The sequence below is a fragment of the Lynx canadensis genome, chromosome B4, assembly GCF_007474595.2.
Source record: "Lynx canadensis isolate LIC74 chromosome B4, mLynCan4.pri.v2, whole genome shotgun sequence".
NCBI lineage: Eukaryota > Metazoa > Chordata > Mammalia > Carnivora > Felidae > Lynx > Lynx canadensis.
This window is the reverse complement of record NC_044309.1, coordinates 56,821,652-56,849,378: the sequence shown is the minus strand read 5'-3', so window position 1 is coordinate 56,849,378 and position 27,727 is coordinate 56,821,652. Positions and strand designations below refer to the sequence as shown.

Below are 27,727 nucleotides of genomic sequence, written 5' to 3'. Positions count from 1 at the left end.
ATTAAAACGTTAAAGTTGTTACTTTACATTTGGAAGTCAGTCCAGTTCATTTATGTAGCATCTGGTTAGAGTTTATATATTAAAATATGACTGTATAAACAATGTTTCACATGTCATCAGCATTGAATAAATGATCATTGAATCCTCCTAAATGACATTCACATGTATCCCAATAATTCTAACAGCACTAGCTGCCTTACCATTAAATAGGTTTCACAATGGTTAAAAATCAAGATAGGAACTTCACATTTTGTGTGTAAATTAGTAAGTTATTTACAGATGTCAGTAACATTTAAGAAAACTGAGCAAGGGCAATAGCAGAAAAGACATTAGTTAACATTGGAAACTATTGTTTCGATTAGCTAGGTAACATTAAACATATTGAAGGTGATAGAGGCAGAGATTGTTCATGTTGCAATGTTTCTTAAATTCTATTTAAACTGTAATAAATTGAAAGTCATGCATAGATTCTTTGCTTAATGCAGTCTTCTGTTTACTTTGTTTTATTCATAGTTTCTATCATGCCTTTTTAAGTTTGAACTACGTCCTCTGGGTCAGGCCCAAAGGAAAGGCCACAAACAGTAAGCTTCTAGGGGTGCTCCACATTGAAGAGCAGGTTGAGGAAGAAGAGGCAGAAAAAGGCTGAGAGAGGCCAAGCAAGAAGTGGGGAGAGTCAAGCAAGAAAGATGAGGGTGGCAAAGAGCTGAGGAGGTTGTGTGCGACAGTCTTACCTGCTAAAGAGTGGTTAAAGAGCATGAGGACGGAAAACAGGCCAGTGGACATTGGAAATTCAGTGGCTATTGGTAACCATTGCGTAAACAGCTTCTCTAAAAAGGTAGGAGCCGAGCATTTGCAGCGGGTTGAAAAGGATACAGGAGATGAGTGAGAAGAGGCACTAAACTTGGCCTGGCTTGCAGGCAATGTGGTTGTTGGTGAAAAAAGAAAAGGAAGTGAGAAATAAGAGAAGTTGGGTCAACAAAAGATAGTATGACTACTTTACCACTTTGTGTTTTATAGCTATTTGTGACAAATAAACTCCCTTTGAAGGTGTTTTTTTTTTTTTTTCTCTCTTTTCCTAAGTTGCGTTAAAGGAATCTGGAATGGTTGGCACTGTTTTCCAAAGAGTTTTTTTTAACAATTTGCTTGTGGTTTTTCCCTTTTTGTCTACTATTTTAACTATAAAAAATTGCTTAAATGGATATTTTTGTCTTCAACCAGGCATTCATCCTCACCATGAGCACCGTATAGTAATGGGGCATTATTCTTTAATTTACTCCTGAGATCTACTTGCTAGAATTTTCCTTCCTTATTCTGAAGTTAGCTTGGCCTATAATTTTGTGTGTCAGGGAAGGTGTATACCATATATGGCTTTGGTTGTGACTTGGTGTCAGGGTTTTGCTAACCTTGCAAAAGAATTGTGAGTCTTTTAATCATTTTAATGTTTTGGGGGTGCTTAAATAAGAAAAAAAAATTCTCATTCAACTTAGTTTTGTTAGAACCCATATAAAATTACTTGAATCAGAAAGAAAAAGACCCCAACTACCTGTGTCTGGCATTTTTAAGAGATGGATCTTCGATAGTCTTTTCAATTTCTTCTATGGCCATTGGCATATTTAAGCTTTCTATATCTTCCGTCATTTGGTAATATTAAAAAAATATTATTATTATGTATTATTATTATTTAATATTACATATTAAAGAAAATTATTGTTAGGATGAGGGAAATGAGTATGTTTTAGTCTAAGGAGAAGGAACCTAGTGGATGAATAGGAATTTATGATAAAAATAGACCCAGGAATCTTATAATTAAGGAGAAAAATTATTCTGGTAAAAAGAGTGGTGGAATTAAGAATATAACTGGAAGGACCAGAAAGAATCAGAGAACACCTATCCTTAAACTTGAGAGAAGGACGTAAGGAAGGGCAAAGATAGACTAAATTTAGAAGTGGAAGAAATTGATACTTAAAGGGGAAACAGAAGGAAACAAAAAGAAAAAAAAAAGATTTTTTCATTTATTCTCTGCTACGCATTGTGTAATGTCTTGTGTAGAAATAATCACACTTGGGGCGCCTGGGTGGCGCAGTCGGTTAAGCGTCCGACTTCAGCCAGGTCACGATCTCGCGGTCCGTGAGTTCGAGCCCCGTGTCAGGCTCTGGGCTGATGGCTCGGAGCCTGGAGCCTGTTTCCGATTCTGTGTCTCCCTCTCTCTCTGCCCCTCCCCCATTCATGCTCTGTCTCTCTCTGTCCCAAAAATAAATAAACGTTGAAAAAAAAAATTAAAAAAAAAAAAAAGAAATAATCACACTTAATCTTCATATAACTCTAGAGAGCAGGCTTTATTCTCTCCACCTGTATCTCTGGCTAAGGACACAGACAGGTTCAGTAATTTGCCCAAAGTATCAAGTCTCAAAACTGTGAAACTTGTATTAGTATTTGTTCAGTATGATTACAGAGGTTTTTAGGCAAAACTCAATTTTTGTTTTCTGTGATTGGACAGAATTGTCTACTAGTAGGCATGTATACTTGTATTTGTACAAATTTGCATGTAAGTACACAACTGAACATAGACCTTATGTGTATCTAAATATCCAAATAGATTAGGTGTATATATATAATTCATGTAAGAAAATAATCTAAGGATTTAGTCTAGAAGGATCCCTCTCTAGGTGCTAATGATAATATCAATCATAATGATAACAGCTTCATTTATTGAGCAACCACGTATTTGCTGACAATTTTCATTTCTTATATTTCTAGTTTCACTGTCATCATAGAGAGTAGAACTGTTATCACCATTTTTATGGATGAGCTGATTGAATCTTAGAGAATTTCAGAAACTTGCCCTGAGTCATTTTGGTATATTCCTGAGTAGGCATTCAAACCTAAGTTAAAGAACTGTACCTCTCTATACCAAGTATTACCTTTTTTGTGACATTCACTTATTAAGATTACCTAGGATGTGCTTTTCTTTTCATGGAAGCCACTCGGATGATTACAATTTACTTCTCAGATTTAACCCTGTGAATCTCCGATTCTTACAAGAGTTTTTGTTATGACTCTGCTTAGGTAGGTATTCTTTGCCTGTGATTGTCTATTTGAACAATCGAAATAAAATAAAACAGATTCTCATTTTCATTTTGCTAAAACGGCTAGCTCAGTCCCGTGCCCAGGGTATACACTCATCTAGTGTCTGTCAATGACACTTATGATTCTCTGGGGAATGCATGCCTACTCAAGAGGACCGAAGAAACTTTACACCTGCCTATTTGTACAACAATGAAAAACGTAGCATTTTTTAAAAATCCTGTGACCATAGGACTCGTGATTTTTCTACATGGCAGAAAATGGTTGAATGTAGACTTTTGAAAATTCGCATTTCAAGACACGTCAAAGGCATTTATAATGATCATATATAGTCGCTTACTTATCCACTCCCATTTCTTTCTCCCTTTCACTTTTATGCCTCTGCGCCCACAGCATGTGAAAGCATTGAAAGAAAATAAGAATCTTAAACTCATAAACATACCTGCTTACCATCTGGCAGGCATCCCAGCAGTCTGGTGATCTCCTTAGTTATCCAGCAGATAGTAGAAAAACAAGAGTCCTGTGAAGATTTCACATGTTGCCATATCCCTGCCAGATGGTGATTTGTAAAACATGGACAAATTGCACTGGCTCCACTTCCCTCCGACAATCACAACAGAAACACTATAGCAATGGTGTTTAATTTGAAAGCAACTTCAACTGAGTAACTTTTAAGGTATTAACATCTGAAGATTATCAGGACAAAATGTGTCATTATCTCCAGAGAGCTGGTCCTTCACAGGCCTGCTAGTCTGTCCACTGATACTTCTAGGATTCTCCCTTTAAAAAAAAAAAAATCTATGGAGGGTTGGGAAATGTCAACATCATGGGACACTTGATTACTACCTACTGATTCTTTGCCACAACATGATGTTTTTCTGTCATCTAATGATGGGCTGCAGGACTAAAAACTATATTGACAAATTTGACAATTGGGCAGCCTACTTCACATTGGAACATGAAGAACCGAATCTGAGTAGAAGCAGGGAATTCTCCCCTCTAAGTGTTAATAAAACAGTAAGTACTTCTAAAATAATACTTTCCCACTGTTTTAGTTGTTTTCTGTGGTTGTCTACACAATACTCAAATCATTGGTCAGTTTAGAGTAAAATGTCAAACAAGCGGTTTAGCATTGGGTAAATAAACTACCAGTGTGTGGTTCTAATGTTTTCCAGCAAGTTTTCCTCTCAAAGCATAGTTGGCCAAAGAGGGAGGTCTTTTCAACTCTAGCAATGATTCAGAAGTCCCCCTGGATCCAGGAGACCAAAGCTTTGCCACTATTTAGGGAAGATGATAGAAGACAAACAACTCTTCTTTCCTGTTTTGGTAGCTAGATTTGTTTAGTAGTTTGTTGACTAGGGAATATGCTGCCTATTTCATCTGATGATACGGATACAAAGGTGTTACATAACTGCATTTTTTTAGTGAGGGTTTTATTTAAAACTTTTTTTTAACGTTTATTTCTGAGAGAGAGAGAGAGACAGAGACAGAGTACAAGTGGGAGAGGAGCAGAGAGAGGGAGACACAGAATTCGAAGCAGGCTCCAGGCTCTGAGCTGTCAGTACAGAGCCTGATGTGGGACTTGAACCCACGAACCACCAGATTATGACCTGAGTCAGACACTTAACCGACTGAGCCACCCAGGTGCCCCTGGCGAGAATTTTATTAAGATATATTTAAATAATAATCCCTTCATTTAAAGGGTTATTTTTAGCACATTTGTAGTTTTGTAAACATCACCATGATCAATTGTAGAACATTTTCATCATCTCAGAGAGAAATCCCATACTCGTTAGCAGTCATTTCTCATATCTCCCCCAACATTTTCCCCCTTGCCTCACAGCCATAGATAACCACTAATCTACTTTCTGTCTCCATATGGTTGCCTATTCTGGACTTTTAAATCAAATGGAATAATACAATATATGGTCTTTTGTGACTGGCTTCTTTCATTTAGTTTGTTTTCAAGGTTCATCCATGTTGTGTGTCAAAACTTTATGTCTTTTCATTGCCAAATAATATTTCATTGTATGGATATACCACAATGTATTTATCCAGTTATCAGTGGATAGATATCAGGGTTGTTTCCACTCTTTTATGAAAATGTGGCTATGAACATTTGGGTACAAATTTGTGTGTGTGTGTGTGTGTGTAATATATATATATATATATATATATATATATATATATATATATTTCATCTGGGTATATACCTAAGAGTGGAATTTGCTGGCTCAGTTGGTAACTTTGTTTTTAACCTTTTGAAGAATGAAAGGACTGTTTTTGTTTGCAACTCCTTATTTTGTATAGGTGAGATACATAATTGGACTCTAGATACACTAAATTTATGTAAACTAGAATTTTAATTGCTATTCCAGAATAATTAATGGATATGGATTTTAGAATTAGACACTTATAAGAGCATCTGCTTTGCTCAGTTGGTTGAGCATCTGACTCTTGATATTTGGCTCAGGTCATGTTCCCTGGGCTGTGGGATTGAGCCCTGTATCAGGCTCTGCCCTAAGCATAGAGCCTGCTTAAAATTCTCTCTCTCTCTCTGTCTCTCTCTGTCTCTTTCTCTGTGTCTGTTTCTCTCTTTTTCTCTCTGTCTCTCCCTCTGCCCCTCTCCCCTGCTCTCTCTGAAAAAAAAAAAAAAGTAGACATATGCAAATTTTAATCCTAATGTTGCTGCATGTAAACTCTATGATCTTGGGCATATTTCCAATATATCTTAAATTTTAGCCTATTATCTATGAAATGAGGATTATAACACTAATTTTTCCTGGAGTTTGTATGCATGTAATGTGACACTGTATCAGAAATCAGCTATAGTGCAGTGTTGAAAATAGTAAACTTCTAATCAATGTTATTTTCTTTTAACACATTGTTTCCTGGTTTTTGTTTTGTTGTTTTGTTATTGTTGTTGTTGTTGTTGTTGTTTCCTTCTGTGTACCTGAGGTGTAGGGAGAATTAAAGGAGAAACTTTTGGTGGATGATTTAGGTGTTCAGGTGAAGGCCTAATTGTCTGATTAATCAGCACCTTGGAGAAAATAATCACATTTTATGTGTACCTTTTAGGACTATATTTATAATTTAATAATCAGAAAACATTGAAAACGATGTATAAAAACATGTTTATGCACCTTTACCTTTTAAAAACTTAGTGTTACAAATTGAGACTTGTGTTGAAATTCTTATGCAGCTGTGTCTACCCTGTTCTAATATTTACGGGCTCGTTTCACATGTAGACCATCTCATAAAGAATTGAAATGACAAGGAAGTATGATTCTAAGGAATAATTTCTTTTTTGTTGTTGTTGTTTTAGCTGAAGTATACTTGACATATAACATTGTGTAAGTTTAAGGTGCACTGAGAATAATTTTTAGTCGGAGTTTCAGAGCGAAGCATTTGTATAGAGAAAGAATTTGATACTGGGCTGTTGGCCAACCCAGTACAGTGATGTCCACTTAGTTCCACAGAGATGAGTGGGGGCTTCCTAGAGGAAGTGTTATAAGTCACAAACATCTAAAGTCTTTAAGATGCCATTAGGGATGTCCTCCTGACTTCAACATAAGCCATGCTTACAGCACACAGAACGATATAAGTGTTGAAAAATCATTAGCAAAGTGGATTTCATCATCTTCCCCAAGAATGGAATACCCATGTGAAATAATTTTCTGTGTGCAAAATCCAGCCTTATGTGTAATCTAAATGCTTTTTGCCTTATTTAAAGGCCATTTCCATTGAATCCATTTTCCTGAGTCAAAAGTTGTATTAAAGAGCATGACAATCTGGTAAAAAAAAAATAGAAAAAGTGTATATCTAGATTAGCCAGTTTTCTCCCTGTTCCCTAATCTTTAACTTTCCCAGAGAGGTTTTGCTCAGCCTAAATGGTGTGACCACAGTAAAACCAAGATGTTTTCTTTTACCATGTCTTTGGGTGGTCATCCTGCTGACCCTTTGAAACTCTAGAGGTATTTGAAAAAAACTAAGAAAGTTTTATTCACACCTCCAAAGGCAGGGGCATGGGAGGGGGTGGGGAGGGTGGGGAGTGAGGTAGGAGTGGGGGATGGAGAGTGGGGTAGAAGAATGGAGGAGATATAAATGGGTTAGGAGATAGGGTTCAGCTATTTTCTTGTAATTCTTGTTTTGTTGTATAAGACAAAATTTCAAACCTTTTCATGGCTTCAAGTCTTAAGTTTAGGTATCATTAAGTTTCTTTTTATTAATAATGAGTTTGACTTTACTAACTGTATGCACTATCACAATTCCTCTGTGTTTTTGTGTCAAGCCAAAGAGGAATATTTGAATTCCGGTAATTATTCCAATTTAAATTATTAAAAACACACTACAATTATGATATCACAAGTATTAATAAGCTTTGGAAACCCTTCTCCCAGACAACTCATGCTTTCTTTTAAAACTAAATTTAAATTTCAAGCCTAGATTACTTCACAGTGTCATTTTAAATCGATAACATCTGGAACGGGGGCTAAGTTCCCCTTTCAGCTCTTCAGAACAGATTTCATTTCAAACCCGCCAGAAACTTAGACCTGCTGCAAGATTAACTTTTGCATCACTACTTTTTTTTTCTTTCTTTTTTTTATTTTTTTTAAATTCTCTCCTTGCCCACTCCTCCTCTCTGGTTGTATTTTCTTCCTCTGCTCTTAAATGTGTCTATTACCCTCAGGCTTTGACCTTGGGCAGACTGTGAGCACAAAGTCATGTTATTTAGAGTGAAGTAACACCAGTAGTCAGGAAGGAACAATGTAGTTCAAGCCAGATAAAATAAATCTCTCATTTCCTGTCAAGGGACTGAGCCAAAAGCAATGATGAGAGACAGAGGGGGCAAACCGCCACAACTCGAAACACAGACGCTTGGGATAGACACAACCACAGGCCTCCTTTGAATATAGACAACAAAACCAAAACAGCCAGAGTGACAGGAGACACATAATAGCTGTGGGATAAACCAAAACATAAAACGGAGGGGGATCTGTGCAATTCCCTGGCCACAGAAAAGATATATTTGAATTGCTTGAGTGGAGAATCTTAAGGACAACAGTAATACATATGGGGAATTTTCCCTGTAAAGATTGGGAGTTTCACAAACTTGGAAACATACCTGTGTAGCTGCCACTTTTGACCAAGTCAGCTTTAGAATGAAAGCCATACATATTGATTTGTGAGTAAATCTTAGCCACACATGGAAATTTGCAAGTAGCCTTGGGAAGGAATTCCCATATCCAGTTCAACAGACTTACATAGTGGTTATCACTGTCCCCAAGCTATCACTGTCCAAGAAAGTTGCGTTTTGAAATGACCACTGATTTATTAAACAAACACCAATAGAGTGCCTGCTGGCTGTTTAAAGTTATTTCAAATATTTAATCCTTTTAATCCTTAAAACAACTCTAAGAGGAGGCATTATTGTACTCCTATTTTATAATTGAGAAGCTTGAGAGGTGAAGTAACTACTTAAAGTCACATGGCTAGTGAGGGATAGATCCTCGATCTGAAACCAAACAGTGGGGGTCCAGAGTCTACTCCCTTAATTACTATGCTTGGCTAATACACAGCTATACTCCACTAGCATGACATATTACTAATCTTAGTTGTTTCCAAGTCCTGCTCAGATTCTTTTGAAAGCCATTATTTGTTTCAGAAGCACAATGAGACTTCTGAATGCTCACATCAGATCCAGAAGAAAAAAAAAAATTAGTGAGAACATGCTACATTCATGAACAATGTTGAGTATTTCACTTTTGTCCAAAGCTCTTCCAAGAAAGTAAGGGACTCAGAGTTCATTCATTCATTCATTTGTTCCTTCAATAAATGCTCATTATTGAGTGCAACTACATGTTAGGCACTGTGATGAGGACAGAATAGTCTCCTGGCTGACATACAGTCAATCAAGGATGCATTTGAGGTCTAATTTGTTACAGCATATACTGTGTAGAAATCCTCATGAGGACAGAAGAGTCCTCAAAGATGAATACTAGTTTATATTTGGAGACAGGATTTTTTTTTTAACTCAATAGGATAAATACCATTTGAATCAAAAATTTAGAAGTCATCATGTGGAGATATAAACATTCTTTAAGATTGTGTACCCAAAGACTCTGAACAAGTGTTCAGTAATATAACCGCTATAATGACAAGGGACATACATACTTAAGAAAGAGAGCATGCCTCATTTTGAGAATGTTTCTAAGAAGCATAAAAATCTTAACATGTACTCTTCTGACATCATCCATATTCCTTCTAGACTGGAAACGGTAGCAGTATTTTGTCTTTCAATATACACCATGTATAATTCAATTGTTATACATAACATATTACATTATACTTATCTAGTAGATGTAATAGATTTATACTTACCTGCTATACTATGTTTCCTGAGTAGAGTATTGTGTTCTCCATCTCTGTGTTCTAATACCTATCATTGTACCTAGGTATATAGAAATTACTCAGTATATAATTGTCAAATGAATGGATGAAAATACTGTGCTTATACATATAAATCAGAGGCATGTACATATATTTTATGTATGTAATATGCAAATTATGGATGATTCAAGGCAAATTGCACTATTAAAAGTAATGGTTATTATTTTTATAAAATAGCAACAATAATGGTATAATAGATAAATTATTTGAATGCTTATATAGAAGGCCAAGTAACACCTGCTTCTATGTGTTTTGCATGGGTTATTTTGTTTAATCTTTACCCTAATTCTATGAAACAGCTATATGCTTTGTCTTAAGGTCAAATTAAAAATGACCATAAGTGATGGACTTTTTACTTTAAATATTCTATAATTACATTTATTCTATTACTATTATTAATGGGAATGTCCCAGGAAAATAAGAAATATATATTGTTCTCTTCTTCTTTTGAGAAATACTAGAGTAGTCTAAGTTCAAGAGGTGACTATATCTCATATTTATGTTTTGTGAGCAATTCAATGAAATTTTCCATATCCACACAGAAAACTGATATAGATCAAGAAAAGTTTGGTTGGGCAATGTATAATTGTATGAGGAAACTTGTACATTATTGGGATGTGAGAAGCAGAAATGTCCCCCTAATGGACTTGGGGGACCCTGGCCTTAACCCCTGGAGAAATTCAGTGAGAAAAATCTATTGGACTGTTCAGACATCTGTGGGTGGAGGAGAAGATTGCTCCAGCTCTGTCATGCTTTAATTTGAATTCAAAATATACTTTTTAATAGCCTTTGAACTTTATTTTAAAAGGTAGGCTTTTGTATTATATGTTTAGTAATCTGTTTGCATATGATGCCTATGCAGAATATAAAATATTTTAACAAAAGGAGAAAATTAACTCAGACATTCAAATGTGTTGTTTCCTGATGCCCTTGATGGTTGCACAAACAGGTACCTGATAAATCCTGGCTAGATTTTTGCTTTCTGATATTTATTGACCTTTTTACCTCTCTGCTTTGTCTTCTGTTGACAGAAAATGGGATTTTTGCTTAATCTAACCCAGGATGTTTCCTTTAAACAAAAACAATTGCTTCCTTTCTACAGGAAATTTATGAACCAGAAAGTCTGTGGAAACAATTCATCTCTTCTTTAGGTAGTTTGCAACACAGTGTGAACTGAAGGCCATCTCAGGCTCTGGTGGGGAGCAATATCAATTATTTTTATATGCCCCAATATTGTGTCATCTATGCCAGTCTCTCTTCTACTAATATTCATATTTAGGATATGACAATTAAAGTTTGATGCATATTAGATAATACATTATTTAAGAAACATGTTGTTGAAGTTTCTGTGTGCCTCACAAAAATGGAAAATGAAATTATTGAAAAATAATTACAAACGCCAGTGTTGTATTGTAACCATGAGTAAAAGATGAAGCTCAAATAAAAAGTATTCTCCTCATGCACCAAAGATGATAAGGAAAAATACATACCTATTGGTGGATTTCTTTACCTTTCTTCATAAGGAAACACCCAATGAAATCAAATATCATGATCAAAACAGAAGAGAGTACTTTTTTATGCAACATACAACAAAACTGTAGAATTCATTGCTGCTGGCTATATTGAAGCAAATGGCATAGTAAATATACTTTTTTTTAAAAGGGTAAATCATTTTATGAGTATGGAGAACATTGTAATTATTTTATTTATAGAAACTTGAAGAGACCGGTTAGTCATACTTCAGAATATGTCAATAGTTTGGTCAAGGGGCACCTGGGTGGCGCAGTCGGTTAAGCGTCCGACTTCAGCCAGGTCACGATCTCGCGGTCCGTGAATTCGAGCCCCGCGTCAGGCTCTGGGCTGATGGCTCGGAGCCTGGAGCCTGTTTCCGATTCTGTGTCTCCCTCTCTCTCTGCCCCTCCCCCGTTCATGCTCTGTCTCTCTCTTTCCCAAAATAAATAAAAAACGTTGAAAAAAAATTAAAAAAAAAATAGTTTGGTCAAGAAGAAATACTTCCAAATTTTATTGGCATAGCACACTTGATGTATTTTCGAACTCTAGATTCTACTAAGAATATTGGGCAGTAGTCAAGACTGATTCTAGATTAGGATAAATATTTGACAATGTTTTATCGATTTTAACAGCTTTGTTACTACCTTGTATATATAATACTATAAAGATACGTACTGAGGGGCGCCTGGGTGGCGCAGTCGGTTAAGCGTCCGACTTCAGCCAGGTCACGATCTCGCGGTCCGTGAGTTCGAGCCCCGCGTCAGGCTCTGGGCTGACAGCTCGGAGCCTGGAGCCTGTTTCTGATTCTGTGTCTCCCTCTCTCTCTGCCCCTCCCCCGTTCATGCTCTGTCTCTGTCTGTCCCAAAAATAAATAAAAACGTTGAAAAAAAAATTAAAAAAAAAAAAAAAAAGAATGGTTAAATGCAGTGGCGCCTGGGTGGCTCAGTCGGTTAAGTGTCCAACTTCAGCTCAGGTCATGATCTCACAGTTTGTGAGTTCCAGCCCTGTGTCAGCCTTTCTGCTGACAGTGGGGAGCCTACTTTGGATCCTCTTTTTCCCTTTCTCTCTCCCCTGCCCCACTCACACTCTCACAGTCTCTCAAAAATAAAGAAAGAAACATTTTTTAAAAATGCTTAAATGCAGTGTTGGTTAATCACTTTAGAATACAGTTACTCAGCACTGAGTCTTATGCACGGTAGATGTTAAGTAAATGAACAACTTTAATGATTGATTTGGGGCTTTTAAAAGAGAAGCTAATGTTATTTAATGTGCCTCTAATGTTCATTTTTAAATGAAGTTTAAAACAACAGTTATAACTTACTATCAGCCAATATATCAAAGAAAGTAATTTTAACCTAAATTTATTAGTTTGTCATATACCACAACAACATTCTGAGGTTTAGAGGTGATATTTTTGTAGGCATTACTGATTATGTCTTCACAGCCAGGTACAGAAACTGTTATCTAATGGTATTTTTTAACTTTCACTTAGGCATCTAGATGTTTCCCAAGCATGGGCAGCAATTTTTTTGTTTCAATGTGTTTTAATTTTTATAACTTTGTAAAGATCCCTTTCAATATTTTATTCACCAGTAGGCTCCTATCATGGGAACAGTTTGGAAAGTTGTTTTTTTTTTTTTTTTTCTCTTGAAGCTATAATTCACAAGAGGAGCTTAATTTTGACAAATAGATCACATGCATGGTTTAAGGACTTTAACATATGTAGTTACCGTACTATAGATATGCAGTCTTTAATCAGAGAAACTCCAAATACTTTAATGTTATCATAAAATTCTTCTTATAGCTGACAGTATTTCTTAAGCCCCAAACTGATTTCTCTCTCTGCCTTCCGAATCCAAGAATTTGTCATTTTTCTTGTAAGCAGTACTCTGGAGCTCGCAATTTCAGTATTTTCATTTTGACAAATGTTTCGTATTTAGGACAGAAGGACTGAACATGTACACACAACTAAGATAGGTTTCACCCAGTGAACAAGTGTTCAGGCAGTATGATGATATGCAAAACTCAGAGGATAGGGGAAGTCCCTCCATATATTCCCCCCCAAGACCATCAAAACTGATCTTCAGGATTATTTGGTTCCAGTGTCTCTGATCCCTTTGGAGATAAATAAATTTTCCTAGATGTCCAGATTTTCCAATTTAAGAAATATTAGTATATTTTGATTATAGGTAATGGGGAAATATTCTTTAATTTAGAATTATACTTAATTTATTAAATTCTTGGCGTTCTTTATAAAGTTCCCCCCCAACATTGTGTTAAAAAATATTCCAAACAGTTAAAGTAATTTTAATAAGCATTGCACACATATAGCTCAAATAAAGATTTAAATATTTGTAGAAAAACATTGAAAACAGTTATGTTTTTCAATTATCAGAGAAAATTCATGTAGATTTTGAGCAATCAGGGAACATGGTGTCGTATGACAATATAATAATATTATCGCTACAAGTGCAAGTATCTGGTAGGAATTTATGTGTGGTAAATCTGCAATCTTTTTACTTAATGAAGTTTTATCACAAACTGTTTTATAATTTAGAAAGTGAAGACTCAGGGATATTAAGCAATTTGTCCAAGGTCACACAGTGAGGAAGTTAGGAATATGGATATTTTCAACTCTAATATCTGTTCATTTGTCTAACTACTAAAGAAATAAGATTTGGAATTATGTTTTTTTTCCTACAGGCTGGTCTTTTGAATTTATTTCAAAATATATCCATAATCATGCAGTACACCATATATTCATCACCATATATTCATCACAGTGCTAGGTTTTATTCACACCTGATACAGAAATCATGTCCCATCTTCCTGGGAAAATAATGCTGACATAATTGAACTAGGACACTGCAATAGACTGGCCGTCTGATCACATTGGCATGAATTAAAATTTTAATTTAAAAAAATTGATATTTGCATACGTAGTTTCCATAATAAGATTATTATCAGCAAGTTTAGGAAACAAGTGTGTGTTTCTATTGTATCTGTGTAGTCTAGCTTCCTATAAGACTGAGCCACTTCTGACTGGACACAGTTGGCACTTGATAAAACTTTCTTGATTAAATGAATGGCTTTTCCTTGGTGAAGTTTTTAATTTAATATGTTTAACATATTATCCTCCTTGTATTTGTGCCATTAGAAAAAAAATGAAAGATTTCAAATGAGTAGGGGAAATTAATATGTATATACCGTGGGATTTGGGTAGAATGTTTACTGATCTGAAAATGCTCAGATTAGTCTACATTCATTATACCTAGAGAAATATTTTACCATTGTTGCAACCATTTGGGCTTTAACTACCTTGAGTGTATATGTTTTCCTTTTTATCATTAAATGTGAACCATATCAGATTTGTTCATGTACAAGTGAGAATATCTTATTTTAGGTTTACTTTTCTGGTTGCAACAATGTTGCAGAGGGTTTTTTGTTTGTTTGTTTCTATAATCAATGAATTAAGGATAGCCCTTTGCATCCAACTCATCTGTGTTATTATCTCTCCAGTGTTGACTTGAGTGAGACCTTGAACAGTCATCACTACACAATATACTTTAAAGTTTTAAGAGCTATTTGTTTTGGCTTGTTTTAGTCTAGCAATTGAGAAATTATTTAGTCATAGCCAATCTGACTTAAACACAGGAAAAACCATCAAGTCATCGTCTCTTTTTTGAATCTCTATTTTTTTTTTCTGGAGGCTTCATTACTTCTGAGGATATAAGTGACTCATATGTGTTGGGAAAACTCACAGTTTCCATGATTGCTCATATTTTTGACTTTAATATTTACCATTAGAAATTATGTTTTATCCTGCTACGGATACGGGAAAGAGGGAGAGCCCCTGAAGTCTCTTTCCTAATAAAACTATGATTGGATAGCCTATGAAATAAATACAGGTATTTTTTTTTCTCATTTTGATTCTAGGAATCAGAAGAAATTATAATAAATGATTTTTAAAAAGCAGTGAAGATTGTGTGAATAACAATTTATCGTTTTTAATTAGGATGTCCACATAAAAGTCATAGCAAGCTCTGGAACTCTGTTGAGCCTAATGTGATTACACATCTGTAAACAGGGCTGAGACATTGTAAATATTGATGAAAGTATTACAGCTTACAAGACTCAGAAGTAGCAGACAAACCAATATCCATTCATTCTGTCTCACGTACCACTCAAGAGTAAGTAGTACAAAGTTGAATTATTTTCTATTGGACTTCAGATCTAAAATACATAATTTCCCACTACAGATAGTGAATAAAAACATCTTTTTTTTCCCCTGTCTTCCTTTACTTGAATTATATGGGGCTCTACTTGGGTCTTTTTTTACTCTTTTGAAAAAAAATACAAAGCAAGGTGGGTGTTGAAATTTCCATTATGTCAGTAGGCTCAAGAATGTGGCAATATTTGGTTGTGTAATTAATTTGTTTCACAAAGGGAAGAGCCCTCCTTAGGGTTTTTGGAGCTGACACTGTCACAAAATGACCCAAACCCAGTCACATGTCACAGGATTGTGGTGAAATCCTGCTCTATGGGTCACTGGGAATCACAACAGAGCGATTCCCTCTTGACCCCCGGTTTCTAGAATTGGTATTGTCACTGTTCCACAAGGTAACAGGAAAGCCTGGGTGGGATGAATATTCAGAGCCACTGAATTTCTTGTCCTTGCCACTGTAGACATTCCTGGGAACTCAAGACACATGTTTTGCTCTGAAGAAACCTCCACATCCACATGGTTTCTGGCCGAAAGAAAGGTTTATGTGGTGACTCATTTATCTCTATCTGCCTCCGTCAATTTTGGTAGAGTTTTGTTTTTGCTTCTAGAAACTGTATAATTAAAGCTCTCTAAACATTGAGAAAATGTACAGGGAAGTTCTGTCATGTTTTAAATTTCCACCTTTACCCTTTTCTTCTTTTGTATCCCTTTTTGGGAAAAAAGGGAGTGAGGGACTTTAGAAAACATCCTAAAAATATTTACAGCATCATGTATGATATTCTATGCATTTGCCTGCCAAGTCAAGATTGCTGCTTTTATTAGTGTTTTGTGTTAAAAAATGCAGTAGACCCTGTAATAATATCATTAAGTATATGTTTAAAACTATATAGCACATGGTGCCACTATAGAGAAGGAGTGTTGGGAATTGCTAAACAGACACCAATTAGTCTATATTTTGAGGAAATATTTTAGTAAAAATGAACAAATAATTCTTGTAAACATAGATATGTACAAGTGCAATTTATGAGATGTAACATTTTTTCAAAAAATTATATTTAACTTTGGAACAGAAATAAGTTTGACAAGAATATTTTGAACTTTTTAAGCTAAATATCACTTAAATGATATATTTCATCATATACTTCTCACTGCATTTTATATTTGCCAGCCTTGTTGACATTCCCCCAGTATAACTATGATTATGGAATGAAAGTTTTTCAGTCAATTTGGGGACAAGGTGGCTCTTTCCTTTTCTTAACTCACTTAGCTCTTTTAGCTGTAGTTCATTCATCATAAGTTTATACCCTGATTCATATAATTATTGATTAAAGTCATGAAATGTTATTACCATCTATATATGGGAATTCCTCTTGTGCTGTCGATGACAATGCCAAGAACAGGCTTCAAGATGGTTAATTTCTTAGGTATCAGCCTATCTCCTTTATGAGGATTCACTCTTTTGCTATCTATATATCTGCTGTGTACGTGGGTATATATGTTATTTATTTGAATTGTCTTAAGTGCATACTTGAATAGCTTACAAGGGTCAAAGAGAGTTCAAATGATAGAAAAATGGTTTGTTATTTTCTCCCTTCCCCACTCCCCCCACCCCATTGCTAATGCTAACTGATGAAGAGTGCAGGCAGTGTCCTTCAATTTAAAGAGACAACCTTGTTCATTTGGAGGGTGTGAATGCCATTCTTGTGAAATACTGTAAATAGTAATTCACAAGGGGGTGACTTTTTTATTGCTTTTACATTGATAACATGCCTTGTGAAGACTTACAGTTATTCTGCTGAATTTAAGAAAGATAAGAATGGAATGTGTGTGTTAATTTAAACATCTGTACATACAATAAAATAATCCTTTATTATCTGGAAATCAGATCCTTTTACACGTTTACCAATATTAAATAGCTCTTGAGGGTTGTTATCCATTATTGTACTCAGTGTTTCCTCCAAGCACCTTCTTGGAATATCGAGAGAAAGGCTATGATCATGATGTACATCACTGAATCTACAGTTTACGAAAATGAATTTAAATCACATCTGGAAGGCTGACTTGCCAAGCAGCATCAGCTTGCCGAGCAAACATGAACAACCCAAGGAATGAGTGTTGATGTCAACCAAACTAGGGGCACAGCTTACTGTGTATTGAATTCATAGCTTATTGTGCAGCTAGATAAAAACACAGCGTCCACGTATAAAGGTGATTGGTGAACAGAAAAATTACAGATTGATGTGGTTCTCAAGAGACATACCAGAGCAATCCCACTCAGTTCCCTTGCAGGTTAACCCCGTGTACCTTCACAGTATTTAATTATTTGGTAAGGTACAGTAGAAGCATTTAAGAGTTTGAATGCCAAAAGCTGTTAAGTAAGTGTAGTGTTGGAATGTTTAATGGCATTAATTATCATTTATATGTGAACCTACTCCTCCTTAAGGCCCAGGAGGCAGTGACTCACTGGGTTGTCATTAACTGTCATTATTGCTAGTAAAGTCAACTTCCTATTCATAAAAATAAAGAAAAAAATTAATGGTGAAAAACACGTCATTCTATAATACAGTATTGGTGTTGCTAACTAACTTATTCTGTATTTTAAAATTGTATTGGCATCTTGAAATGTAGATGAATTTCAATATTTTCATCACTACAGTTAAAGCCTTTTAAACAATTTCTATGTGTGTGTGTGCGTGTGTGCGTGTGTGTGTGTGTGTGTGTGTGTGTGTGTGATTTTTCCATTTGCTAGCATTCTCCTGGTATGAGAAAAAATACCTTACAAACGATCTGCAGAGAGTTTTGTTTTTGTTTCAGTTTGATCATTTCTGAAAGAGACAGATCGATTTGGAAGGGGTACCACCTAGATATGGAAGCAAACAACTTGCCAGGTCGGGGCAAAACTTTCTCCAGGCTCAGGATTTGGCATCGTGTGGTTAAACCATGCACATTTTGTAATGAATGAGGAGAAAGTAGGAGGGTGACTAGTTGTAGAAATTTTAGTTGCATAAAGTTAAAATATCTTCAATTATATATAGTCAGGGAGATGCTTTTCTTTCTTTTATTAAGAAATTATTTACATGTAAGGCCAGATGAGTTGAAAGACTGTGATTTATTCTTTGAATCTAATATGCTTATTGAATTTTATTTATGGTCACTGTTCCTGGATGTGATATTATTTTGTTTGGCTTTGATAAAAGAAGAAAAAATAACCCCATACCTTTTCTTTATGCTTTTTATATATTGCTATATTTCTTTGTTGTAGGGATGCTACTTTGTTTGATTTATACATTGTCATAGCTTCAAAAAATCCATTAGGAAAGCAGTTTTTATTTCCGATTTTGCACTTTTATTTGTAAATATTTATTTTATCTTTGAATAATTATAGGGGTTCACATTCCAACTTTGTGTATGTAAGAGTATACAATAGGCTGAAATGTAAAGCGTGATTGTTATCATTGGTAATATTTACTGAGTAAGTGCATATTACTAAGACCAGGGTTGATGAAATTAAAAAGTAGATGGCATTAGGATAAGATGTGGATACAAGTTGCCAAAAAGTAATTATATTAAGTTTTCTACTTCCAGAGTCATGTAGAATCTTCTCACAATGGCTATTACTGCCATCATGCAGTATGTATTGAGGACTCATAATATGCTAGGTACAGAAAAAAAAAAAAGCATTGAAAAGAAATAATGGTGATTTGAGACCGAAATATAAAACAGGATTTGGGATACTTTGAGCTTACATCATCAGGAGACGCTGGGGTTTAGCATTCTGTTTCATGTGGAGACCCGCAGTTAATATGGTCCTTGTTGAAACTTAAAACAGCTCTATTAGTAGCTTGATTGAGAAGGGGGGAAGAGGCCTAGAGTAAACACAAGTGTGCGTTTTCAAGACAGCCTAATTGTATACAGTGCACTGGCTTCCGCAGTTCCTTCTAATCCATCACATAGTAAAATGCACAAATTTATTCTATTGAAGTAGATAAAATTGTTAGATAAGTAGAAGGCATGGACCAAAAGGGGAAATGGCATCTATTTAACAATTCTCTATTGTTCAAAGGATCATAGACGTCCTGTTGCCTGCCTGTCCCATTCAATCAAGTTGGGTAAAATGCTGCACTGGAGAAAAGGAGGGAGGGAACTCTGTGCAAGTATATGCTTACACCTTTCTTCAAAAATTCCTTTGGGGTGATGGTGAAGGGAGTCCCGAGGGGTGGGGGAGAATTGGGTTTTGTGGAGTGACAGAGTTATAGGTTCTCCCGCACCCCCATTCCTGTCTTTGACTTTGGTACTGCCCAGGAAAGCTGCACGGCAGTCGGAACTAATTGTAACTCGCTCAGGAAAGTCTTCATTAGCACTACCACACATGGTTACCAGATGTGCTGAAGGGCGAGGGAGAGGAGGGGTGAGGCATCTAGAGAGGGGAGAGAAACAAGTAGCTTCATTTGAAAACTTAATAATCTGCTTTTTGTTTCCAAGTGTATTGTGTTAGAGAAATGAGGGGGAAAAAAAGGGGAGTTTGGGAAGATGAAATGCCCTCTTATTCACTCATTCTGTGGAAGCTGAATGGAACCCTTTGTCTTCTTCAAAATGTCAACACTTTTGTGACTTATCATTGTGTTGGAAATGTTTCACTTTCTCCATCAGAGTAAATGAAAATTACCTGGATTATCAAAGCAGCTCTGCTTTCGGATAGCTGAGACTGAACGTGCTACGTTTGGGGTCTTGGAATAGACACTAGATTTCTAAAATATGTAAATGACTTATAAAGAACAGTTGTCTTCCAACTATAAACTCCAGCTGACCAAATGTGAAAACAAGAGGACAGGGTTCTCATCCATCCCTAATCCTGATCCAAGTCAGGCGTAGCGTGACATCTTCTTTCGTACAACTGTAATACTTTTAGCAATAAAGCATACTGATTACAGACCCCTGAGATTACGTATTTTATTCGCATTATTTACAGGTAAATTCTCCGGAAATATGGGTTCATTTTTACTCACTACATTCCACAAGAGAATAATGAAGTCACAGAATTTCTACTGTTTTTGAAAATGTTATTTACCATGTTCTCACTTGACGGTACACCAGTATCTATAGATGTAGATTATTTTGGAAGGACAGTGAGAACTATCCTTCTGGATGAAACCTCTGGTCTCAAAATGGAACTGTCTTGATTCTGCAGAAAACTGTGGCATTTAAAAATATCGTAACTTGGATTCTCATAAGAAACGTTAATTGTTATTATTTATTTCATGCCCAGATTGATACTTTTAATTTCCCTTCGCAGTGACTCTAGAGTTTCAAAGTGATTTGTTTTTAAGTTAGACGTCAACAACATTGAATAAATGATTTGTAAAAATCTTGAATTCTACAAATGAAAATTTCAAGACTGGCTAGCTAGTTTGGACGGTGCCTTTCTGAGTGACGCTTTATCACTTCCATCCCTGATCCTGCAGGAGAATCATAAAGACATTTGGAAAAAATTATAACAAAATAGACAAGAAAAGTTGCTTCAACTGGTTTTGGAAAAACATGGTTTAGATTAATTTCCTATTGGGAAAGAAGACCCAGTGGTTTTTAACCTATTGGGGGTCATGAAACCAGTTGAAATTTTGATGAGATCTGTGGACCTTCTTTTCAAAAATGTGCTTCTACACAAATTTTAACATAATTTAGGACCTCCCCAGATCCAGCTTCCAGTCTGAGAGTACCATTTTAGAGCCTTCCAGTATACCCCTGCTGCAAAGAAAAATACCCACAAAGTTCAAATGTCACAAACTGTGAAATATGTGACCTGCTACATTTAGTCCTACTAAGTGGTAGAAGAGAGTAGAGCCTGAAGGAAATTTCATTGAAAACGATATATTTTTCATTGACATGTTTAGCTGCTATTAGACATTCACCTATACGTAGTTTCTTTAGTTATGTTTTAAGTTTCTTTCAGAAAGCAACCACGCGTTCTCTCTTATGATGACTTCCCAAAGAGCTTAGTACAGCTTTGCGTACCCAGTACTCCCTTGGCATGGTCTGCTCAAAGGAATAAATGAATTAGTGAATGGGTTAATTTTTCAATGTTATGTGTTGGCAACTGCCACCGTTTAAATAGCAGGAAATGCAACCACACTGAACTAATTCTTCATACAAAATTTGCTGTGAAAATATTACCTATAATCATGGTTTTTATAATTGAACATGAAAAATGTATTCAATCTTAAATTTCTAGTGTCTTACATCATAGCCTTCCTAAAACAATATGTTACCAGTCAATGCTGGCTGGTATTATTATAGGTAAAATTACAAAAACTATTGGTATTTTCAGGAACAAAATGCTTGTAGATAGTATTTTAAAATTCAGATTTAAATGATATTTAATGTTAAATAGTTCATGACAAAAACTAATATTTATGAGATGTGCCTTTTTTGTTTTCCTGCCATGGCTTATGTTATCATTCTTGTATTGACTATGATTATTTGTGGAAAATCAAAACAATGTCCGGACATCGGTGTTTATGTCATATTAGCTATTACTACAATTTCCCCCATAATTTTATTACTTTACCCACAGCCCCAGTGTTACCATTTGCTGAATCAAATCAATCTACTACCTGCATGTTGATTTTGTGCGGTCCTCTCCTCTCTCATTCTAAGTACTTTAACTTAGGCCTCTCACCATTGCTTACTAACAACAACAGCATTGCCAACAACTTCCTTCTCTCCAGTTTATATTCACTATTTCGTCAGTTATGATCCTTCTAAAACATGGATTTAACTCTATCATGCCTATGCCTAAAATCACTTTTGGTGTCATTACCTATGAATAAAATTGGGAAGTCATAGCTGGCCGCATATTTCTTTGTAATATGTCCCCTGCCTCAGCTTACTGCTATCCCTACATCATAAGTTCAAGCCATACTGAGTTACTCTGATTTCTTTAATTGTTTTTAATGCTTTGTGCCAGTGATTCTCATTCTTCAAGATGTGTAAAATGGGACATTACATAATAATTTTACGAGTCAATATACTCAGAGTGCTAAAGTAATATTTTATAAATGACTTTTTAAAAAATGCTTATTTATTTATTTTGAGAGAGAGAGAGAGAACAAGGGAAGGGGAGAGAGAGAGAGAGAGAGAGAGAGAGAGCGAATCTCAAGTAGACTCCATGCTCAGATGTGGGGCTTGAACCCTTGAACCCTGAGATCATGACCTGAGCTGAAATCAAGAGTCAGACCCTTAACCATCTGAGCCATCCAGGCTCCCTGATAAATGACTTTTATGAAAACTAGTATTTTGAAAGTTAGAAACTATAATACCTAAACACCTATAATCTGAAAATAATATTTTTGTTAGTGAACTATCCAAAAATTACCACGATTCATGTTTTACAGAATTGGCACAACACAGCCACACAGAGCATGGACTCTAGAGCCAGACCAACTCAGTTCAAATCCAGACTCATTCTGTTCCTCACCCTGTGACCCAGCCTGTGACTTCACCCCTCTGGGCCTCAGCTTCCCATCAGTAAAACAAGGGTGAATATAAACCTACCTCCCAGGGTTGTCATGAGAATTAAATGTATCAGTATAGATATAAAGCATTTGGAACCAAGTCTAGCACGTATGAAGTACTGTATTGATATGACAGATCTGAGCTGTCGATATTTTTCAATTCTTTGATTAAATAGAGCTATCCAAAAATATAATATTAAAAGTTGACTGTCCTCCTGTTTAAGAAAATTATCTTCAAACTACTGTATTCTGAATTTTTAAGTCTTTCTTCCTAATATCTTCATCACTCAGGAACTTTACTTATTTTAATATTTACTTATTTTTGAGAGAGAGAGTGAGAGACAGAGCATGAGCAGGGGAGGGGCAGAGAGCGAGCGAGCGAGAGAGAGAGAGAGAGACAGAGAGAGAGAGACAGAATCTGAGGCAGGCTCCAGGCTCTGAGCTGTCAGCATGAAGCCTGACACGAGGCTTGAAATCATGAACTGCTAGATCATGACCTGAGCTGAAGTCGGTCGCTTAACCAACTGAGCCACCCAGGTGCCCCCATAACTCAGGAACCTTAAAAAGCTTAGGAACTTAAAGGAAACTCACATGAAAAGACAATGGTCAACATTTGTAAATGGTAACTTTTTTTTAATGTGTATTTATTTATTTTGAGAGAGAGAGAGAGAGAGAGATTAAGAACAAGTGGGGGAGGGGCAGAAAGGGAGAAAGAAAATCCCAAACAGGCTCTGCAGCTGTCAGTGCAGAGCCAGATGCGGGGGCTCTAACCTACAAACTGTGAGATCGTGACCTGAGCCGTAACAATTTATTTTTGATTGGGTTTGCTTCTAGGTAAAACCAATTTTACCTAGACTTACATCCTTAACATTCTTGTGTTTAGGCAAAGTGTCCTTTCTGTTATTTGTTTTCAGAAACAAATTAAAAAAAAATGTATTTTAAACCCACTAAATAATATTAAATAGATGTTTGCTGCTAATTAGTATATGGTCTGAATTGTAATTATGTCATCCAAAGGGACTTATAAATACAGTCTAGTTAAAATGTGATTCAATCTTCAATCATTCACAGAGGCATGCATTCATTATTATTCATTTAGTGCTCTCTGATTTGAGCTCTAAATGTAATCCAGGGAAAGATGGAGGGATTTTACTTTTATTGTCATGATTTAATATAGCAGATCCCTTAGTTATCATCCTGTACTAATCCAGGGATTGTTACAACTTCTTAGAGTCTGTTATTTGATTTTTAAATTAGTCTGTGTATCGTGCGGGCATAGCAGCATGTAAATTCAAGAGGTTAGAGGAAGATGCCACATATCATTATGAGACAATCAGCATATATTTTTCTACTGTCCAAATTTTAGTTTAACTTTAAATGAACCTTCGTTTTAGCAATTTGATATATTACCACTTTAAAACTCTTATCCATGGCTCTTATTAATCTAAATTATAAAGAAACTGCCAACTCCATTTATCCAACAATCTTTAGTAAGTCCCCGCTGTGTGATCGGCACTGTGCTAAGTGCTAGGAGTTTTGCACTGAATAGGACAGTTATGATCTCCTGCCCCCAGGGATCTTACAGACTAGAAAAGAATACGGACATTTAAAAAATACTGCTAGTATGAAAATGTTGATTGCTACAAAAGTTTTGGCTGCATAAGGTGCATAAGAGGCAAATGTCATGTTCTAGGTAGCCAGAGAAATCCATCCTACCCCCAAAACCTGAAGTCATGCAAGAGTAGTTTTTATGGCCCAGAAGTGAAAGCATGGTGAAATCAAGGCACTGAAAGGTGAGAAATTTGGGATAGTGGAGAGAATAGTGTGTATGTAGTTAATAGGAACTGGATTGAAAAGGGCCCTGGAAGCTTGCTAAAAATGTTGGACCTTTCTTAGAATTGTGGTGGTAATGGCAAAGTCTGATGTGATGGAATTTGCATTTTTAAGGGACGTGTTTAGATGTGAGGTGAAGGATATATTGGAGGGGAACAATATTGGAGGTAGGGAGATAATGAGTAGCCTGCATTGATGTTCTAGGGAGAGATCATGGTAACCTAAATTCAAAGGCAGAGTCAGGTTCTAATATTGGGGGATTTGCAGGCAGGAAGGTGACTTTGATTGGTAAAAAAAAGTTGGACACATGAACAAGGGGCTTCCTTAGGAAGGCCTCTGTCCATATCCCAGATTGGCTTTCACACTGCCCTCCTTATGGCTTTTCATCCTGGTCTTAAAAAATACTATGTGATATTACCTTCACATAACAATTTGGATGACCATTCAAAAGAAAGGATGCTTCTTTTTTAAATCATGTTGGGGGAATTTACCATCCACTGATCCACATCTTATCTTGCTATGCCTCTGCTTGAAGTAGAGTGATGTAACAGTGATATCAAAGTTGAGAGATACTAAAGATTAATGGGACCTAACCATTTTCTGGATGTTAGGAATTATTCCTCATTTTCTAGCTTTGGGGTTTCAGTGAATAACAGTGTCATTTAGAAAATAGGGGTGCCTGGGTGGCTTAGTTCGTTAAGCAACCGACTTCGGCTCAGGTCATGATCTCACAGCTTATGAGTTCAAGCCCCACATTGGGCTCTGTGCTGACAGCTTAGAGCCTGGAGCCTGTTTCAGATTCTGTGTCTCCCCTTCTGTCGACCCCTCCCCTGCTCACACTCTGTATCTCTTTGTCTCTCAATAATAAATAAACGTTAAAAAAAATTAGAACACATTGAAGAGGAGCAGGGGGAGATAATGAATTTAATTTTAAACATGCTGAATTTTAGGTACCTGCAAGATATACAAACGAAGATGTAGAAGCCAGCAGAATATGATAGTCTGAAATCGAGAGAGTGGATTTGAGTGTTCTTTTTTATACAGATGCTGCTTGGAATCATGGGAGTAAATAACGCACAAAGCAAATAAAGAAGGATGCCTAGTGTAGATCATGAAGAATTTCAAATTTTAAGGGTCTGTTCGAGTAGGCTGGAATCTCAGAAGCCAAAGGAGAAGGTGTTTTGAGGAAATGGGAGTATTTATTAATGATAGACATGCTGTGGCATTAAGCAAGAGAAGGGCTATGTGAATCAGTATGGGCTAGTTTTATCAGTATGAATGAAGAGTTTTGGTGGATTCAGATAGGCTGTGTCGTGAATTGTGAACGAGCGGCAATCTCGGTATGTTTTCCTATGAAGAATTTATGTTAAGCAATGACACTATAACTATACCAATATGATATGAAGTTTTGTGGGTTCACTGGGCTTTTAAATTAACTTTTTAAAGTTTATCTATTGATAAATCTTTCTTAAATGCTTCACTGCTGCTGTGGCCTGGGGTTTATAGTCACAATCGCTGTAAGGTCCTTGGAGTGTGGTGTGAATTTGTGATGGTGATACACTATTTCCTTGGTGGCTTTCTCTCCTCCTGAATGGATGAGATTACATTAACTCTGTTGCTGATGTGCAGTAGAGAACTTTAAAGAAATCTTTGCACACAATTTAACACCCATAGCCAGAGTTAACAGTTCCTCTATATCAGCCTTATCAGTTCTATCCACGTACTAATGGGATTTTCCCAGCCACTAATTGTAATCAATAATTTTTTAAAAAAGATTTTTTCTCTGATTTCTCTCTCTAATTTTTTTTCTTTTAAGTTTTAATGTAAAATTTAAATGGACACAAAATGTTACATTAACTTCAGGTATACAATATAGTGAGTGATTCAACTTCTCTGTATATTATGCTCTAGATTTCTCTCTTGAGATAAGAAATCTTTTATACTCAGAGCATCTAATGCAGAGTGGAGAAGCTCTTTACAGATCAAGAATATGTTGTTTTTTGCAGTCCAGGAAGTACGTATTACTGAAATCTTTACTCCCATGGTTACCCTGTCAAAATGATTTCCTTTAGGAAGCAAAGAGCCAAACTGTCAATGACAAATTTAGTTTTTCTTTGCTTCCTTTTTTACTATGTTTACCCTAAATATCATGAGATATTTTGCTTTCTTCTGCTACTTTTTAAGAGTGTAGCTATGTTGAATCTGGCCATTCAAAAAAAGATTAAGCTATGTTGGGTATGTTTAGATTCTAAGATTTTACTTAAATACAGTAATCCACTCTATTATAGAATTTTGGATTAGAAAGTAAATCTGGAGTTCCTATGTTTATTGTTATTTATTTATTTTTTTTTTTTTGCTAATCTTAATATTCTTTTTCACCTTAGTAAGACCAGCACAGTTTTCTGATTCATTTGAGAAGAAAATTGGGTGTCTGCAAATGCTTATTATTATTTATTCCATGGAATACTTTTATTCAGTTACTGTAATCATTTTTTTTCAATATGTGAAGTTTATTGTCAAATTGGTTTCCATACAGCACCCAGTGCTCATCCCAAAAGTGTAGTCATTTTTCTTAAGTGTGGTATTTTATTTTGTGAATAACTTTGAAAGTCTTATTGGTGTTTTATCATTGCCCAACTGCTTATCAGCTATAAGCTGATGTGAGGATTTGAGAGGAATATTTTTACTCTTTCCTGTAATATGCATTAGATACCACTAGATAGGGGCAGAGAATCTCTCAATACTAAGAAGTACTCCTCCTTTTATGAATATTGAAAGACCAGACAGAGAGTCACTGTTCTTTATCTCTAACATAATATTTTCTTTGGGAAAACTTTATTATGTTAAAAAGTACAAATGGAGATGTTTAGGCAAGAGAACTAGAGTTGAACTGGTAACTTTTAGTTCTTTGTCTCTAGACTAGATTCTTTTCCTTGTTTATGTAACCTTCAGACCTTTTGTATGAGTTTAGAAAAATGTTTCTTTCCTTTAGACACACACTGGGATTACCTTTGTCTCGGATTCCTGACTGCTATGTTCTTTGGATCACAATCTGTATGTTTCTATCTTCCCATTTCTTACTCTAGTATATCCTTTTAGTACGAATACCCAT

At 35.8% G+C, this 27,727-nt stretch overlaps 1 protein-coding gene and 1 long non-coding RNA gene across 2 annotated transcripts in view; one reads left to right on the top strand and one right to left on the bottom strand.

Annotated features, from left to right (window-relative positions):
* LOC115518463 overlaps positions 1 to 3,823 on the bottom strand; it is a 43,001-nt gene extending 39,178 nt beyond the window's left edge. The window contains exon 1 of the long non-coding RNA XR_003970273.1: positions 3,527 to 3,823. This is a non-coding gene — a long non-coding RNA (uncharacterized LOC115518463). The remainder of the gene's footprint in view (positions 1 to 3,526) is intronic.
* Positions 1 to 27,727, top strand: part of SOX5 (SRY-box transcription factor 5) — an 866,928-nt gene that overhangs the window by 360,147 nt on the left and 479,054 nt on the right. The window lies entirely within an intron of this gene.